This window comes from Phascolarctos cinereus, unplaced genomic scaffold (assembly GCF_003287225.1).
Source record: "Phascolarctos cinereus isolate Bilbo 61053 unplaced genomic scaffold, phaCin_HiC Scaffold_726;HRSCAF=1367, whole genome shotgun sequence".
Classification (NCBI taxonomy): domain Eukaryota; kingdom Metazoa; phylum Chordata; class Mammalia; order Diprotodontia; family Phascolarctidae; genus Phascolarctos; species Phascolarctos cinereus.
The window spans coordinates 296344809-296358514 of NW_027556098.1; the positions used below are offsets into that span (position 1 = coordinate 296344809).

The following is a 13706-nucleotide window of genomic DNA, read 5'->3' on the forward strand; positions in this document are numbered from 1 at the left end:
TTCTGATTATTGACCCTGAGTAGAGAGAATATATTCTCTCTCATCTTGGAACCACTTACCTGAATTGCTGTTAATTGTTAGCATTACTGATTAATTTTACATTCCTGGGAAGAGGTAGAACTATCTTGACATGGACACCCTTTCAATGGTGGGCATCTGGACAAGGGTCTTTGGAATCTCAAATGATTTCTGGACCTTCAATGAAGAAAGAAATTCTATAGATGAACTTCTGGAAATAAAATACTTTCTTACATCACTAGTGAACAATGTAGGTTGTTACATTGTCATTTTCCTGGCAGAGAATATAATATTGATATGATAAGGGTCAAGTTAGAAAAACAATTGCTGGTAAAAATAGTGAAGAAGATAAATTTGTAGACAAGGAGTGCTGTTGATTCATAATCTTAAGGGATCCTGAGTATTACAGGCAGTGCTTAGAAGCTAGACAAGTAAGTGAATATGATAATCAAAAACTAAGAAAGAGATTTACTAAAAAGTAATGAAGGATCACTTCAGGCAAAACAAAAAAAAACTTCATATATTTGCTGATGCATATGATAAGTAGGAATATAAGTAGGTTACTATAAAATTAGTCTCTATTTTCCTCAGATTTTTATGTAACTCATTTAGATATAGCATGGGGTATTGGGATAAATTATTATTTGGTTACATGTGTGGGGAACCTCAATCAGCATCTATTTCTACAATCTACTTCCTGGTCTACAAGAAACTCAGAAAGAAAATCTTGGTTCAAAAATTTCTCTCTCACCCCTTGAGGTTCTCGATGGGATGGGAATGGGAGGAGAATCTACCAATACAATGGGAATTACAATGGGGCAAATAGAAAGAAACTCACCTTGCAGAAAACTTCCTCCAGGTGACAGCACCAGGCATATTGTTGGAAGCAGTAAATGAGTTCATTTATAAAGACAGAACCCATTATGTCAACTCTCCAAGAAACATTATCTGAAAATAAAAAAGTTAATAAAGTTCATGACCATGAAAACACTTTAGGAGAAGACTGGGAGATTAAAATTTAGCATTGTTTCAGTCTGGATCAGTTGGGCAAGGAAAAAAAATCAATTAAATACGTGATTCAATAAAAAAAAATTATTAAGGAAATACTATTCCTCAAGCATGTGAAAATAGCCATATTCTTGAGTAATATTAGTACAATACGATGTGACATTACCCTTAGAGAAAGGTAACCAAAAGAACCAAGGACAATCATCACAATGACTTTTAAAGATGAAACTGTAAGGAAGGCATCAAACAAATAAGAAATGGAAAAAGACCTGGAAACATTTTTAAATAATATTCTCATTTCAACAACAAATACAGAGGAATCACCACCTAAGCTCTAATATCATATAGTTCTGGATGTTATGAAGGAGGTAGAAATATCACTGAAAAGAACCAAGTTGGGAAAGCAGTGAAAATACAAAAAAAGGTACAGATAAGAGATCTATGCTAAAAAGGATTCCATTTTTAGGTCTTTGAGAGATTAATTCTTGAGGTATCTTCAGGGAGGAAAGATAATAAAGCTATGGGAATCACCTCAGACCATAAAATGACCATAAAATATTACCAAGAGAACATTAATGACTACTAACTCACATGCCTACTTTCATATAAAAATGTGGACATGCATATTCATATATGTAATGTATATGCATATGTAAACATTTTATATAACATTTTAATGAGAATAATGTGCAAAACAGAATGACATCCCTGATTAAGTTATTGGAAGTAGACAGGCAACACAGGATATTCCATAGCAGATCACATTCTTGTCATCACACATGAGTTAAAATATTGAGAGTACAAGAACTCATTTTCCTTATTGTCTTTTGACTATTAAAATTTGATTCTATCATGTAAAATGTTGCTTTAAAGAATCCTCTCCCACAAGTTGTCTTCCATTTTTATGTAAAAACTATGCAAGATTCCTTGAGAGATATAACACCTGAGATAAACTTGTTTGATCCTCTTGTGATTAATATAAGACAGTCAAACTAAAAGTCCAAAGTAGGGCAAAAAGTTGCAGGAAAGACATGTATGTGTGTGGCAATAGCACCAGTAATGGGCAGCAAGAGAACTCAAGCACTACAGTTGTAAGAGATAGCAAAGAACAAGGGAGTCATAGCTAAGAAGGAGAAAGGCAGGCATAAGTCTTTCAAAGAGTGAGATTCCAAGGAGACATGCATGCATAATGACAAGCTATTCTGGTCCATTGCAGAATGCGATAATTAAAACAAATTCTTTAGCCATGGAGAGCCTCATCACCACACCCCTCACCACTCTTACTTGCCACGCTAACAAATGTATCAATACTGTAACTTGAATGGTCTAGTTTTGTGAAAGGTAGTCTAAAGTTAATGAAAAGTAAACAATGGTCATGACAGAATGTAGGTCGATGAACGAACTATTATCCAAAAAATAATGAAGACCTAAATATGACTATATTTCATGCATATATACTTAGAAAATCTAATTTTCAGGGGCAGCTAGGTGGCACAATGGATAGAGCACCAGCCCTGAAGTCAGGAGAGCCTGAGTTCAAATCTGGCTTTAGACAAAACACTCAACACTTACTAGCTGTGTGACCCTGGGCAAGTCACTTAACCCCAACTGCAAAAAAAAAAAGAAGGAAAATCTAATTTTCATCCTGTTCCATTGACTTAAATATGCTCTCAATTTAACTTGCATGATTATAAACTATCTCCACAATGAACCATAAATGTCAAAATGTCTGAAGCCTTCATTTTACAGATATAGAAAATAAGGCCATAAATATGGATAAATTAAAAAAAATAAAAATGGAAGTTCAATGCTTTACTTGAAGTCATATAGATAAGTAAAAAGGTGGTGTTCGAACCTCGATCTTCTGATTCCAAATGTACTTTACTGCAAAAATCTTAGGATCATAGATTTAGGGGATAGAAGACACTTTAGAAGTCATCTAGCTTATCCTCTTAATTTTTAAGATGAGGAAATTGGGGTCAAATACATTAAATGATTTGCCCAAAATTACACAGGAGATGAGATATACTTATCATTTGAACCAAGATCAACAAATCCAATACTCTTTCCACTTTACCTCCTACCATTTCTATATGTCACTAGAAGGCTAATTAGGATAGGACCCTGCTCTTCTCTTTCCTTCTCTCTCTCTCTCTATATATATATCTTTGCAGGGCAGGCAATAAACAAATATTATTTACTATCTGACTGACCCATTGATTAATAAGGTGGCAAAAGTCTGTCTTGAGATCACCTCCCACTCAACATCAGTACATTCACCATCATGATCTAAGAGAAATAGATACTAAGGATAATAGATACAAAGAATTTCCCCCTTTCTCTTATCCAATTCCAGATGTTAGAATTGGCCAAAGAACCCTCAAGACTTAAAACAACTAATGCAGCTACACCTGGTTGGCTGGATTTAGTGCCTGCATATGATCCACGTGATTGCAGATCATTAGGTTCCATGGACCTGTGTTCTGAGAAGAGCAACAGAAGTACTAGGAATGCCTTGAGTTTGAATATTTATTTCTGGCCCATTTCTGTGGGGAATTCCCTAGAAACCACCAAAGAGATAATTCCTATAACCATTTAACCATAATGTTGCTGTTATCATTGTTCTTGTTCTTGTTTGCCCTTCATTATTGAAGAAAAATTAATGACATCATGGATGATGCCTTGACACGTACATGAATTAGATTTAAGTGAGACAGAGTTGTGCAAAGGTGTCAGTCTCACTCTTTCTTCCAGAGTCATCAAAGTCCAGTGGCAGGACAAAAATCAAGATGGCAGGCAATGACCTGGGATTCAGTGGATAACATTGGTGTCTTTGATGTCTGACCAAGCTCTACACACTCCACAGTGGCTGCTTTAGCCACCTTCAAAGACATTGGAACAAATTGTTCTCATCCACCCATTCTCCCAGGGAAAGATTTTACATATTTGGGGTAGACAACCCCATAACTCACTGAAGAGTTTGAGCCCTGTTGGTTAGCTACAACCTGGCTTAGCCCATCTACCAAGATAGTTTTACTGGGGTATGTTTACTGAACATGGTATAGCTTCTTGGAGCCATAGGTGAGAATTGTGTGACAGCTGGACACCAAAGATGTATAGCACCCCCTGAAAAGAGTTCAAAAAGCCCTCACATCAGAGGTACTAGTCCTCCCCAAAACCCTACATACCCCAAACATAAAGTTATTTTATTGCTTTCTACTTTGTGACTGTGCTCCCATTTCATAAAGTTATGTACCCAAAGACTCCAATTTATTTATTTTCAAGTCAAATAGATGTCCTACCATTATTATTAATCAAATTAAAGGAACTAAAACTGAAGTGCTCTTCAAAAAATTAACAATAAGTTACTTAAGTTGTAAACAAAAACAAGATGAAAAATATCATTTTTTTTGTATTTTTGACACATTAGGGCATCCCTAGGTCTCTCTATGTGATCTATCCTACCAATGAAAGTTTCTAAGCCACCTGAGGTAGAGATTACCTGGCAAGACAAGAAAGGAAAATGGGCAAGAGCTGTGCCTAGGAAGTAGTGAATGAGTTGAAAATTCCTTTGCTGGAAGTCACTTCTGTGGTGTTGTAGAACAAAATGAAATGAAATCTTTCTCCATGCACTTCTCTTCCAGTGAACTACCACCTGAGCAGTCTTGCAAGGGTTGTTTGGGTGTGTCTGCTGAAGTCTCTGATGCACCCATCACATATGTGATTCCAAGTTTCTCTAAGAATACAGTGATCTGTCAGTTATTCCCCTCCTCCCAACAGTGTTATCACAGTTACTATCCAGAGTTGTTCGTGCACTGACACACATACGTATAAAGTCTGTTCTGCTTTGTCCATGCTTCCTAGTATTAATCAAGTAGAAATCAATTCAGAGCTTTGTAATCCTAAACTAAAAGAAATCTGCTGTTATAGAATAAATAAAGTGCTGAATTCAATTTGGTATGTACCTATATGGTACAACTTATGTCTATTAGTACAGACTAATTCACATAATGCTAGTCCACTCTGTGACGCTGTTGTGGGATGGTATGTAGTGTGTAGATGGTATGTGGTTTGTTGTAGTTTCTCTAGGGAACAGAGAGAGGAGCATAGCAAGGTAGCTGGCGTATTTCCTCTGGGAAAGTGTGGACTATAACTTCAGACTTCCAGTTCTGTATGTGAATATTTTCAGGACAATATATAAGTGAACACTCACCCCCTCTGCATGCTTTCATGATGATGACCTTGGGTTTGCCTTTTAGACTAGGGCAACTGCCATCACCAAAAATTTGGAATATAGTATTGTAGCCAGCAGGTCTGGTTATTGCTTTGTATGTGTTTTCCCACAGATACCATTCAAGAGGCCATGAGACATGAACACCAGGAAGGTGCTATCAGAGCACCAATGTTCTGGGCAATCGGCAAACTCTTTCAACACTGACTCCATTTCCTGAGAGGCACTCAATAGTTAATGATTACGAACCCTCACCAGACATAAACTTAGCATTTAAATTAAAATCTGGGGTCATGGATGGAGATTGTGGATAGGAAATTTTGCATTGCTGCAATGAGATAAGAAAGCTCAAAGAAAAAAAATAGATAATTATCTATGGAGCAAAATTAAGATGGTACCTTTTAGAAGCAGTTAGTGGCAGTACTAAAGAGGCAATAGCATCTCAATAAGACCAACCTACAAATAGAGGGCATACCAAATCACTGTTTTGGAGTTTGTCTAAGTCGTGCTATGAGACTGCATTGAAGAGTATTAAGCATTAGTAATCTGACAACAAATAAAATCCCTGGCCCATGAGATTCTGTCCTGCTACTATAGCCAGAGAGGTGGCTGGGTCTTACTGGGAAGAATGTGGCCTATACTTGAGCTGTAAGGTTTGTTTTGACAACCACACTATATCCAAGGTTTTCAAGTAGTTTCCACATTAATAATATTTTGAAAGAGCAATGTTATTTCTTGTTCTTTTTTCTCTATTACATGAACCAAATGATGAAAGTATATTGGATTATTAGCTGTTCCTCTACCTTTGTTTTTATTTACTTTGCTCCTAATAGTCTGCTCAATTCTGCAAGGGATATTGAGATAACTAAATCTGAGACCTTTTCATTAAAGAGCTTATTCAAGTGGGGTGAGGGGACAGGGAAAGGACATAAGTAACTATATCCTATATGGGAGGCTATGATCATTGTCATAGAGACATAGAATAATGATGTCATATTGTTTGAGGACCTCTATCCTTTCTTTTTATGACTTCCATGTCTTTTTTCAGATTGTTGAGATACTTCCTCTCCTTTGCCTTGTTTTCTACCTTTGACTATTCTACAATTACTTCAAGACCTATCTTCAATTCAATACTACCTTAGTTTTCTATGTACAAGTATAGCTGTTTCTTCATTTTCATTGAATAAATGTTCATCCATCACTCAGCCCCTAACTCTTTGTCTTGACCTCTAACCCTTTCTTACTGTTGGAGACTTCATCATATCCCATGGATTCTATTGTCTCTACAGAATTGACTACTACCAACCATACTAGTCATATATCAACAACTGTATTTAATACCTACACCTGGATATCCTGTAGGCATCTGAAATTCAACGTATCTAACTGGAACTCTTTTTTTTTTTTTAACTCTAAAACTACTCCTATACTAAATATTCCTATTTCTGTTTGGGGTTATCTAGATTCGTTCAGTCACCAAGGTATGTAACTTCGAAGTCATTTCACTTTCACTATTGTCTCTTCCCTCACCCTCTATATTCATTCACTTGCCAAGTCTTGTGAAATTTACCTCCAAAACATCTTTGGTATTCATCTCCTCTTTACTCACATGGCCCCTCCCTTTGTTCAAACACTCATCACCTCTTCTATATCCAATTTGCTAATTGGTCTTCCTATGCACTGCTTTCCCATTCCCATTTCCCATTCCCCTTTCCAATCTCTATTGGACATTGAGTTCTAAAAAATCTTTTTAAATACAGACATCACTTTTTATTCCCTTCATACAAAATCTTTATTAACTCTGTGCAAAATACAAACTCTCCAGCTTGACATTTGTTGAATGCCACAATCTGGTACCAGCCTTTTTTTTTTTTAAATGCTTGCCTTCATGCACTCTGTGTTTCAAGAATACTCGACTACTAGTTGTTCTCCAAACTTGACATTCCACCTCTTATATCTAGGTACCTTTTCACAGCTGTCCTATACTTGAAAATACTCCCTTCTCACCCTTCTGTCATCATAACCTCTCAGAATCCTTATCTTCTTTCAATGCTAATTCATGTTTTGCCTTCTACACCAAGCCTTTCCATATTCCCTATGTGTTAATGCTCAATTACTCTAGCTAGATGGCACAATGTATAGAACTCTGGACCTAGGATCAGGAAGATATGAGTTCAAATGCAGCCTCATACATGTACCAGCTATGTAATCCTGAGTAAGTCAATCAACTTCTATCCACCTCATTTTCCTCAATTGTAAAAAGGGGATTATATATTATATATCTCACTGGGTTTTGTGAGGATGAAATGGCATATGTGTAAAGTACTTAATTCGGTGCCTGGAAAATAATAAGTGCTTAGTAAATGCTTGTTCCCTTTTCCTACCCTCCACAGATTAGCTTTTATTTTCTTATCTGTGTACACATAGTATGGCCTAAATTGTTCAAGGGCAGAAGGTTTCATTTTTTTTTTATTTTGTATTCCTAATCCCTAGGGAAGTGTCTCACACGATATAGGTGCTCAATAAATAAATTTTTATCAATTGGGAATAAATTGAAGTGAACTAATTTTTGTCCTCAAACAATATGACATCATTATTCTATGTCTCTGTGACAATAATCATAGCCTTCCATATAGGATATAGTTACTTATGTCCTTGCCTTATCCCCTCAACCATCTTGAAGAAGCTCTTTAATGAAAAGGTCTTGATTCATTTCTCTCAGTATCACTTGCAGAATTGAGCAGACTATTAGGAACAAAGTAAATACCTGTTATTTTTTTTCAATCAGATATTTTTCTAATTGAATTAAGATTCACCAGGACTAATAATGAGAACCAGTATCAGACACACATTTTTAAGGGTCTTCAGGGGAGAATCAAGACAGCGCATTTTAGATTCAGATTAAAAGAAACAGGATACCTAAGGTATAGACATGAGGAGATCAGAGAATTCTATATAGCCTCTGGGTGATCTGAAGGTATATCTAGGCTTTAGAAAGAAACTTGAAGTATTTCCCAACCTTCTATATTTGAGCAAGATATATGTCATTTTTGAAACAACTATTTACTTAACATTGTACCTCTCCCTCCTTTGCTTCCTTCAGTGCATTGTAGAAATCTAGTCTGCAAAGCTTGATCTTGTTTGGGGGTTCAGTAGCCTGTATTGCATTACAGTCAAGAGGAAAATAGAAAAAAATAATTAATAATGACTTTTTTTTTCTCTAAACTTCTTATTGACTCTATATGCTTATCTGTTCTTATCCTGGGAAAGTAGCATTTAAAAGGACAGTTGAGAAAATGAATGCAAATTGTTTAAACAGAAAGAACATTTCAAACTCTGAGCTCCAAATCATTACCTCTCTTTATTAATCCTTTTGCTCTCCTGACTTCCCAATTTCTGATAATGATACTATTATTCTCCAAGTCCCAAATCTCAGTGGCCTTTTGATTCTGACAGAATATTTCCCTCCGTACTCTACGTCAATTACCAATTTCTTTTGATTCATCCTAGGTAACTTCCCTTAAATTCATCCCTTCCTTTACATTCCCAATATTACACTGGTCTAGGCTCTTTTACCATCTGACACTTTCATTACTTCAACAACATCTTAACTGGCATCTCAATTCTGCCATTTTCTGACTCCTACTTATACTGAACCTTACTGCCAGCTTAGTCTCACAAAGACAAACTTTGATCATTGCACTCTTGTTTAGTTGTTCTTTACGCTTGCCAAATAAGATAAAAACTCCTTATCTTCATTTTCAAGGCTATCCAAAAGCTGATCTCTACCCAATATTCTAGCCTTACTTTTCAAATCGTTCTTTAGCAGAAAAATTGTGCTCTACCCAGACTTCTCTACTTGTCATCTCTTCAGTAGAACTCAAACTTTGGTCACTCTGTCAAAGAATAACATTAAGAATATTGACTCTCAAAATGAATAGAGGCTGGTGAAAATGCCCAGGATCATAAAAGAGGGGGTTTTGTTTGTTTGGTTTGTTTTTGTGGGTTTTTTTTAAGTTAAGGAAAGGATAAAAAAGAAGACTAGGACAGATGGGATTGTAAAAATAGATGACAGTAAAAAAAAATGACAAAATTATTTTGCTTTCTTTCCCAAGGAGAATGATATTTATACTGAGGGGGGAAATGAGAATATACAATGAGGAGTGCCTTTCCAAAAAGAATCCAAAAATCAAGGAGAGATTGTAACAGAAACTTTATGCTCCCAATGATTTGAATTATTAGAGTCAGACAAACGATATACCAAGTTTCTTAAAGAACTGAAAGATGGTGCTGCTGAGTCTCTTTCGGTAATTTGGGAAGGATCCTGGAGAATTACATACAGTCTGAAAGACTAGAAAAGGAAAAACATTAATTTGATTTGATTTTCCAAACAAGAAATATTGAGTCTAGTTTCTTTCTAGATAAAAATAAAATTATTCCAGCAGAATGGGAAAATTATTCTTAGGAGAATTCATTATACTTTATAGGTTGAGATTCCTGCTTTATTTCTGATGGCATAGGCTTTCTTGACAATCACTTTCCTATTCTGAGTCTCAGTATCTCTATTCAAATGAAAGGAATTGGATTAAGGTGACCTCTAAGGTCCCTTACAATGGCTAAATCTTAAGATTTCAGTAGAATATGGTTTTAAGTTCCTGTTGCTCAAAACTGAAGAAATTGGGCAAAAAAAGAATACCTCCAGAACCATAAATAGACACAGGGGAAATACTACCTCCCTGACCCTCTGTTCATTGAAACTCACTGTAGGCCCTATTCAACATGGATATAGTAAGACTTTTACTTATATGGTGTCTGGGAGGTATTTCCACTATCCTTCAAACTGTTTCTTGTATTTGTTGAAAGATACTTCTATGCCTTTCAACTATTGTTGTCCAGTTGTGTCTAACTCTTCATGACCCCTTTTAGGGTTTTCTTGGCAAAGATTCTGGAATGGTTTGCCATTTCTTCTCCAGCTCATTTTATAGATGAGGAACTGAGGCAAACAGAGTTAAGTGACTTGCCCAGTGTCACACAGCTAGTAAGTATCTGAAGTTGGATGTGAACACAGGTCTTCCTGATTCCAAGTCCAGGACTCTATCCACTGAGTCACCTAGAGTAATAGTAAAACCACATATTTATGCAATCTTTAACAGTTTCCAAAATAATGCCCTGTCCATTATCTTATTTGATCTTCTCAATGACTTGGGGAGAGACCAGGGTCAAAATTATTAGTTCTCTTTCAAATGTGAAACATCTGAAGCTCATTTCCTTTAAATTATTTCCATGATCACATACAGTAAGAAGTTAAAGAGGAGATTCAAACTCAGTGCTTTTGATCTCTATTCTTGGACTCTTTCCATAATGTCATGGCACTGATTTGAAGAGAGTTCTGTTTAGCACTCTTAGATTCATGTCACGATTCTTCAAGGAACATAGTAGAGATAGTGTGCAACAACTCTTCTTAATTTGGAGATATTGTTACCTGATAAAACGTGGTCCATTGCTTCTGACTTCTGGAAAAGAACTAAAGCTTTCTCTTCTTTTAGATTTCCTGAAGGGAAATGAAGGAGAAGGGTATGAGTGTCTCGCATTCCTCTGAAGAATGTTCTTCCCTTTGTACTAGAACTCCTTAAATAGTATTATAAATTAACTACTCCTCTTGAACTTATGACAGGCTTGGAAGCCATAGAGATTATTGAAATCCAAGCTTATGTCTGTTGTTCCTGGTCAATGGATAAGGAAATAAATTTTTAATGACAGACGTGAAACACAAAAGTGGATGAAAATGGCTCTTCTATTCTCTAGTATAAACAGGATATTAAAGCCCTTCCAGACATTAAACTTGAATGGTCCCCAGAATAGAATGAGGAAATTATCCCAATTGGGAATCCATGTGAAGGAATATGTCCCATCATGAATAATGAAGGAAGGGCCCTGTTCACTGCATGGATAGTATCTGTAAGTCATAAAGTGAATCCATAAACACTAGAGAAGTATCTAAGACTTAGAAAAATGCAAAGAAATTGTTCCTTTCTCACTTGCCACAATATCCACCACCCCTAACTCCTATCCCAATAGCTAGCTGACCTCAAAAAACTTTATCACTGAGGATGAGTCATAGTTAAGCCATACAAAATCAAGCATCTCCTGTTGCCCATACCTATTGATCTAAGGTTGACTTCAGAGCCCTTGAAGCTACAATGGGAAAAAAATAGATGAATAGTCAATGAAAGCTTCTGATACTGTGACAATATTCTCTAGGCCAAATTCTTTTAGGATTTGTGGGAATTCTGGAAATCGTAAGTGATCCAAATAGAGTAGATGAATATGAGAAGAGAATGCTTGACATAAAGATGTGATTTAACCTTGAATAACTAAAAATTTTTGAGATAGGTCTAATGGTATTATGAAGCCTTGAAATTGATTGAATCATTGTATGCAATTATCAGTGAATAAATATTAAGTGTCTGCAATGTGCCAGGCACTGTTCTAAACACTTGGAGATATAAAGAAAAGCAAAGAGTGTCCCTTCTCTCAAGGAGCTCACAATCTAATGGCACAGACAACATGAAAACAACTTAGTACAAAAAAGATATAGACAGGAGAAATTGGAGAAAATCAACTGAGAGAAGTGTCTATCATTAGAGGGTATCAGGAAAGGCTTCTCATAAAATATGGGAATTTTTTGCTGGGACTTGAAGGAAGCCAAAAGGGAGAGGACTCCAGGTGTGGTGGAAAGGCAGTGAAAATCACTTGAGTTAGGATATAGTTTTCACACTGGAATAGTCAGTCAGTCAAGTAGCATTTATTAGATACATATTATATGCCAAGTACTGTGCTGTAACTAGGAATACAAGAAAGGCAAAAGACAGTCTCTACTTTCAATGAGTTCATAGTCTATTTGGGGAAACATGAGATATCCAGAATAAATTACAAGTAGTCTCAGGTCTAAGGCAGAAAAATCAAGGAATTTTGTTGTTGTTCAGTCTTTTCAGTCATATCTGACTCTGTGACTCCATTTTTGATGTTTTTTCTTGGCCAAGATATTGAAGTGGTTTGTTATTTCCTTCCCCAAGAACAACAAAATTAAGGAGGACTTGGAAAAGGACATTGGCAAATGAAATTTTTGCTATGACTTAAAGGAAGCCAGGGAATTTAGGAGACTGAGATAAAATGTTCTAACCATAGGGAATGTCCATTGAAAATGCTCAAAGTAGGAGATGGAGTGCCATATGTGAGGTACAGTAAGCTAGACAGTGAAACACAGAATTCATGGAGGGTGGTAAGATTTAAAAAAAATGTAAAGGAAGAAAAGTATAAGGTTATGAACGTCTTTAAAAGCCAAAGACAAAATTTTATATTTGATCAATGAGGTAATATAGATCCTTCGGAGTTTACTGAATTGGGGAAGGGGTGATTTAGTCAGACCTATATTTTAAAAAGATCCATGTGATAATTGCATGGAGAATGGATTTTGAAACAAGAAAGCCCTTCTAGACATCAAACTTCAATGGTCCCCAGAATAGTTAATCCACACTACCCATGCTGACTGGAATCAGAGACAAAGACAATATTTTGTTTCAAGGTTTTTTTTTTTTTCAATACTACTTAGAACAGGGATTTTTTAACCTGAAGTTCATGAACTTGAATGAGGAACACATTAAAGATTATTTTTATTTTTGCTAACATGTAACTGAGATTTAATATTTCATTGAATTATGTAATATATTGTTCTGAAAAAAGTTCTATATTGCCAAAGTTGTCCCTGAAATGAGAAAGGTAAAGAACCCTTGATTAAGAAGTAGAAAGCATGTCTGTCATTTAGATTGAGTTAATGAAAATTACCTGAATTTACTTGTAGAGAAGGAAGTAATAATTTCTTCATAATAATTTTGCTTCCTTGGATCATCTGATCCAGGGTATTAACCAGGCCTTCACTCTGGTCCATTGTTGTAGTAAATTCTTTTCCTGAATTCTTCATTCATTTAGACTCAAAACATCCTTCTCTATCAGGTCATCAATAACATCATCAACAAAGGTACTGACCAAACATTTCACAATCTTCACAGGATAAAAATTTTGCTTTTGTTCTATTAAAAAGACAACCAACCGTTCAGTCTTTATATGGAAATACAATTAGATAATCATTCATTTTACAACAGGAAGGCACCTTGGATAACATTTAATTAAGAGTTTCCTTTTTCTTTCTTTCCTTCCTTCCTATTTTCTTCCTTCCTTTCCAGACTAGAAAAAAATAATCAGTTTTCACAAAGGACACGACTCAAGGAATCAGGAGATCTAGGCTAGTTTCTGATCCTGTAACTAACTTGTTAGGTGACTCTGTGTAAGTAAATTCATCTGTCTAGACCTGTTTTCTCCTCCATAAATGGAAAGTTTGAGACAAAAAAAAAAGGATCTCTACCATCCATTACAGCTCTAGATGTAATAT

The 13706-nt window shown here is 35.7% G+C and overlaps 1 pseudogene across 1 annotated transcript; it reads right to left on the reverse strand.

Annotated features, from left to right (window-relative positions):
• Positions 1 to 67: 67 nt before the first annotated feature.
• On the reverse strand, positions 68 to 13393 carry LOC110214990 (inactive caspase-12-like; annotated as a pseudogene). Its single transcript, XR_013482745.1, has 9 exons — positions 13103 to 13393; positions 10740 to 10808; positions 9517 to 9608; positions 8337 to 8429; positions 5899 to 5964; positions 5240 to 5473; positions 4616 to 4762; positions 857 to 966; positions 68 to 195 (listed from the first exon to the last, which is right to left on the reverse strand). The product of XR_013482745.1 is annotated as an inactive caspase-12-like (transcript).
• Between the last annotated feature and the right edge of the window lie 313 nt (positions 13394 to 13706).